Raw genomic sequence first — 5,994 nt, forward strand, 5'->3', positions numbered from 1 at the left:
CCACCGCTCCCGGCACCTCGCTCCCGGCCGGGGGTGGAAGAGAGGATAACACCCGAGCAGGCTGGGAACGCTTCTCCCGCGGCAATTACACAACTGCCGCTTGCTCCACTTACGGGATAAAATTAGCTGTGGGTTTGGAGCCCATCCGCGCTTTAAGGGTGACTGGAGTTAGCCTGGGAGGCCGAGCACACTATACAAATTAGTAACCCCGGCTAAAAATACATCGGGTCTCCGGTTCCAAAGACTTCCACCCATTTAAAGCATGAGTCAGCAGGAGCTCCGCAGGAAGTGACTGTCTCCATCCCACAAGGTACCACGGTTTCTGCCAGAAACTTTTTGTGCTTATTCAGGCTTCACTTGACTGAACAAATTTGCAAGATCCTGGGCACGTTATGACAACAGCGTTTCTCACGGCACAGCTTCCTCTCAGCACTACACAAAATCCTGTCCCTTTAGATTAAAAGTGCTTCTTTTTCCTTTGTGCAAACATAGATGTGGTTCCCTACCCATCTATCCAGTGACAGGATGAGTAAAAACAAAACAAGGCTTAATACGTATTTCACAAGTGTAGATATGACACCTGGTTCAAGACGAACCTTGCCCCATTCCTATCAAGCAACACAGGGAAGATCCAGAACACAGTCAGTGTTCCCTCCTGCACCCACAAGTATCATCATAGTTACACAAGACTTATCTGGGTAGCATGGTTGCCTTACATAAAATATTTTCATGTGTTTAGTGTAAAATCACTAAAAATATTAAGCTAGAGGAAGATAAAGCACTTGCCAGCACAAGCACATTTGGGTTGTTTTTGTTGTGTGCAAAGGCAGAGAGGAAAATCTTGTTTCTGGTTCTTGCCACCTTTCCTCTCCCAATGCTGGAGCTGCCTGCCTTCCCTTACTTCACCCGCCACCAACACCACAAAATGGGGATATTTTAACTTCCCTAATACAGATTAATAAAGTCCAAGGCAGTCCAGCACACTGTTTTACTGCAAATACCATGCAATGCCGGAAAATATTTACAGGTAAGTACTCCCTTGAGCTGTGATACACCAAAAAGAGCATAAAAAACACCTTCAGGAAGGACATTTACTTCTGCTAAAATGATGAAGTAGCACATTTTGTGTTACCTATTTTAGAGCAACCTATCGTGCCACAAACCCAAGTAGGACTGAAAAGCAGCAATCGGTTGTAAATGGATATGTATGAAACACTACAAGAACAGAATTAACAATGTTCACATAACTTCCCCCAAAATACCTATATAAGCTGAAAGAACCTTAATCCTTGCATCTGAATTCAGTGCCCTGAGAGAGCCAGCACTGCTGGAAGCTGATCTGGGGTCCCCTGAGGATAACTCATACTCGCATGACACTTTTTGTGACCAACCTTTATCTAAGCAATCAAAACCAAGAACACAGTTCACACAAACAAAACAGACCAGTAAAGTGTCCCTCAAGTATCTCAGTAACCAATCTTGGAACGCTTCAATTTAGAGCACATTAACTTTAGGCCCATAAAAACAGCAGCACAAGTCACAAATCATATCAACCAAACTGCCAAGCGCTAGAAGACACGACAACCCTGAAGTCAGCATTGTTGTTAGGGTACTTTAAAAAAGAGAGGAAAAAAACCCAAACCAAACATACTACTCCAAAAGCCTCCAGCTCTCTTTGCTACCACAGCAGTCCCACCTCCTTGTAACAGCAATGAAAAATAATTTTTATCATCAAACATCCCACACTTCAGATCATGCTTCTGTCACACAGGCAACTAGCAGCTCTTATCACTGCAAGTTTCATCCCTTTTCCTCCCCACCTCTTCCCCCACAAGCCCTGCAGTCTGGCCAACTCCTGAAACCCAGCTCTGGTGCTCATCAGCCCCTTCCACCTGCCTTGAGTGTCTGAGCTGGCAGAAGTTTGGCCAGCCTCTGATAAGCAAGAGTATGGCTTACCCAGAGCAGAAGGGAGATGGCAAAGCAAACTCTCCTCTGCTCAGCACAGGCCTCCCAGATTTGCTTACCTCATTTAAAACCAAAACAAACACACACAACAAAACTGTTGTATTAAGAAAGCCCCAGGAGTACTTTGTTATCCTCATAAAAGTGAAGATCCCCACATCATTGTGAAGTGGATTCATGGTTGACACTAGGTCACTGAACTAGAAATCATGGGTAAAACACATCTGTATCTAAATGCTGGGAATCCATGCATTAAAAAATTGCTATTCATTATCCCATGCTGAAGGAAATGTAATGAAAGTAGACATTAGAAAGCCTTATTTTTAGCCTCAGTTTCTGCAAAAAGCCATCTATTTTCCCTCTAAACACACGTACACTGGAAAAATGGCACAGGCACATTTTAAGGTTCAGGCTCAAGTTAAGCCTTTGCTACTCTTCAATATCTGTAGCAATGCAGAAAAAATGAAAATAGAAGATTGCAGCTACAAGACCCCTAAGCAGAGAAGCTTTCACAGCAGTGTTAAAAAAAAAAAAAAAAAAAAAATCACTTTGCTGCCACCCAACTTTTCATTTGGACAGTAAGAGAGCACCTAACTCTCATTTGACTACCGTAATCATGGAACAGCTAAAAGGCCATTTGTCCTGTAATCTTACACATGCAGAAGACAGCAAGTTTGGAAGACTTCACAGCTCAAGAGATCAAGGAACAGAGCCTTTCATCTTTAAGTCGCCCGTTCAACAGAGACAAGAATAGCAGTGATCAAAAGCTACATGTGATGGCTGTTCAGGGATTAGATGAAGAGATGGTTACTCAACGTCCAGATCCCAACAGATCAGTGTGAACCACAAGAGCTTTCTTCACTATTTTGCACCTGGTTTTCAGTCCTGAATCCATTATACCTCCTGGATTCTGTACATGTTAGTAAGTAGCAAAGAAACTGATCTGCTGCATACACACACTGAACAGGCACTGGAGAAAAGGACTTCACCCTCTGGTTGTCAATTATGTCTGCACTACAGCATGTGCTGAATTGTTTATTTATTATTATTATAGTTCTGAATTTTAGCTTTTCTTATTACTAGAGACAGCTTTCAAAGCAGTGTTTAGCTTCCCGGCACCCTCAGATGCTGTAATCCTGTTTATAAACAGTAGTTCTCAAACTTGCTGTGTATTTTTGAAAATGTATCAATTTTAAAAGCACATAGCATAGGAATTTCAGAACTTTGGCATCTGAGAAATGACTCTGAGACAACATTATTAAATTTTTTATCAAACCTAAAAGAACCATTAACTTAATGAGAGCCATGACTACATAAAGGCAGTGGAAAAAAAATTCCCTATGTGAAGAAACAAACATTCCTTTTCATATTATGCATTCTTCAATACATCGGTGTGCAGTCTCTGCAAAGTCTGCTAGCAATAGCTCCTTTCCAGCCTGACTATAGTTTTGAAAGTGTGCAAGAGTACCTGGAATTTCCAGGCTGGATAAGCAAGATGAAAACAAGTTCAGAGTGTATGTTGACTGAAGGTCCCCAGAGCATGGGTTCATTGTCCTGTTTCAAACACTACCTAAAACAATCTTCTACACAAACCCAACAATGCACAGTTCATAGCTCTTAGTAGCACATTACTTCCCAAGAACGAAATTGCTGATGAAAAGCCAAGATCCTAGAAACCTAGCAGGAAACTTATCCTTAGCTGTAACTAAGGAGGCCCCTACACACAAAGAATTCAACTTGCTATTCCAGGAGTTTGAAGAGAACATACCAGACTGATGAGTTTTCAGTAGTCTCGAACTTCTGAGATTCCTCTTGCTGTTTTCAATCCCAGATGTACTACTGCACTGCAATAATCAGATCTGGAAATAACAAAGAGGTGCACATGGTAAATACAGAGAGGTCTGCTGCGCTGTCTGGACAGCAGCACAGATACACCAGACACACACATTTCCCTGGATGTTTTAGCAGTTATCTTCAAACCACCCAAAGCTTAGCTGGTCTGATATATTATTAAAGTTCCAGAATGTTGAATCCCAACTCTTTCTATATAGGGAATAAACCCTTAACAGAATCATCTGTCCCTGCCCCATAAGGCTGGACATCCCTAAGAGGTCTCAGTCTCTCAGCAGCTGCCACATTGGTTTGCTTTGGGGTGGTTGGGGTTTTCTGGGGGTGTGTGATTTGGTTGGGTGTTTTTTGGTTGTTTTTTTTTAAATCAGAACATGGAATTGCATCTTGTACAGCTGCACAACCAAGGTCTCTGGTGACAAAGGGCCACATCACTTGCTTCAGCCAAAGTCCTTGAAAAAGGATCTAGACATTTTAAAAGACACTTCCTTGATATCAGGTATCTCTTGGGTGGAGCAAAAATAAGTACACTGAATTCAAAGGAAACTGTAGTATAGTCCAAGTGCATTTATTTGTAATCTGTAATAATCTTTGTAGGTCAAATCACATATCTTGAATGCAAGTCATAGCTCATTCAGTATTAAAAAAAAAGGCTGCATAGCAATTAACTGCCAAGAAAATGGAGCCAGAAGTTTGTACACTTCCAATTCTCTCAGAAATCAGACTGATTAATATAGCTGTTACAAAACGACACACTTTCACAGAAACAGGGATTACCTTTATCTGTAACCATAGCAACTTTTCAGTAGTTTGTGTTAATGCTACTCTCCCTCTTGATAACTTGCCACTATCTCTTTCAAGCTATTTGTGTAAGGTTTTGAATGTGCCATCTGAGACCACGAAGTATCAAGAAGTTGAAATATAAACTTACATTCTTCAATCACACTCTTGTAAGTAAACTATGTCATATACAATGTTGTTAATTTTTGCCATAAATTCATGATTAGTCAAGAAGTAAAACAGTAACAGATTAAAATAAATTTAACATGATTCACAGGTTTTTAAGACAAGCATTTTAAGAAGTATTCTATGAAATACATACAGGAGACAGTTTCTCCAGTAGTGAAGAGTATCTTCTCCCCTATCTGCAAAGTAATAAACCCAATTACGCCACTGACATGTCAGAGACTTTGTTATTCAGTATCATAAGGAATAAAAGTCTTCCCAATATACATTTATTTTGACCTGAACAAACACAAGACAGATCAGAAAAGAGCCAGTCCCCTTGTTCTAAGTTAGGTGATAATAAAGAACAGGTGTAGGTACCTCAGCACTACAAAAACAAATCAGATAAAATTCAAAGAGTAAAGCTGTAAAAGTTAGAGGACAGACGAGAAAGAGACAAAGGAAGGAATTGACATATTTACTTCCTCAATTGTTGACTTACCATCATCCACAGCTCAGAAGAGGACTAGCACTCTGTACAAAAAATTACTTGACACAAAACAAACAAAACCATTTGCTTGTAAGTAGGAGGAAGAAGAGAATAATTTCTTCTTTTTTTTTTCCCCTTGAAGTTCACAGGGCAGCTTACCAAGCTGTACCCTTCTCTTTTCAGGGTAGAGTTTGGCACAGTTAAGATGTGAGCACAGAACCTTAGAAGAGTGAAAGAAACTCGGCACGCTCTTTGCTCCCTGTAGCTCTTATGCAATGACACCTATTATAGGACAAGCCTGGACAAACACTCCGGGAATGGACTTCAGAACACAACGGTGCACTTGAAGTCAATCCATGCAGGGGGTGAAGTAACTACCACGGCTTTGCTGAATGCCTCCACATTACATCAGCACATATGGTGGAAGCTTCTGTATTTCGTTGTTGCTGCTGTTGTTATTAGCACTAAGATAACTGCCCTTTTTATTTTCTAAGGTTACCCAATCCTAACATCCTGTGGAAACACGAGTGGATGTTCACACCCCTTATCTATCACTCCAGGCTTTTGGCAAAGCCTAGGAGGTAAGATGGGTTAAATCTCACAGGGTTCCTGGGCCAACACCAAAACAACAACAATAACTTTCAGAAAGCAAAACGCGAAAGTACGACAAACGGCGTTAGCGTTAACCCTTGGTTTAACCAGAAGAATGGCACAACACAGACTGCATGCTGATTCCCGAGCACCCCTGT

The 5,994-nt window shown here is 41.1% G+C and overlaps 1 protein-coding gene across 2 annotated transcripts in view; it reads right to left on the bottom strand.

Annotated features, from left to right (window-relative positions):
• ZFAND6 (zinc finger AN1-type containing 6) overlaps positions 1-5,936 on the bottom strand; it is a 33,931-nt gene extending 27,995 nt beyond the window's left edge. The window contains exons 1-2 of one of the 2 annotated variants that reach the window (XM_017742666.1): positions 5,258-5,936; positions 3,731-3,821 (exon numbers count right to left, since the gene is read on the bottom strand). The gene's annotated coding sequence lies outside the window, so the exon portion shown is untranslated. Of the gene's footprint in view, positions 1-3,730; positions 3,822-4,912; positions 5,205-5,257 lie in introns of those variants that run through there. The other variant, XM_008640076.2, reaches the window with a different exon arrangement.
• Between the last annotated feature and the right edge of the window lie 58 nt (positions 5,937-5,994).

Source organism: Corvus brachyrhynchos, unplaced genomic scaffold (genome assembly GCF_000691975.1).
Source record: "Corvus brachyrhynchos isolate BGI_N302 unplaced genomic scaffold, ASM69197v1 scaffold97, whole genome shotgun sequence".
NCBI lineage: Eukaryota > Metazoa > Chordata > Aves > Passeriformes > Corvidae > Corvus > Corvus brachyrhynchos.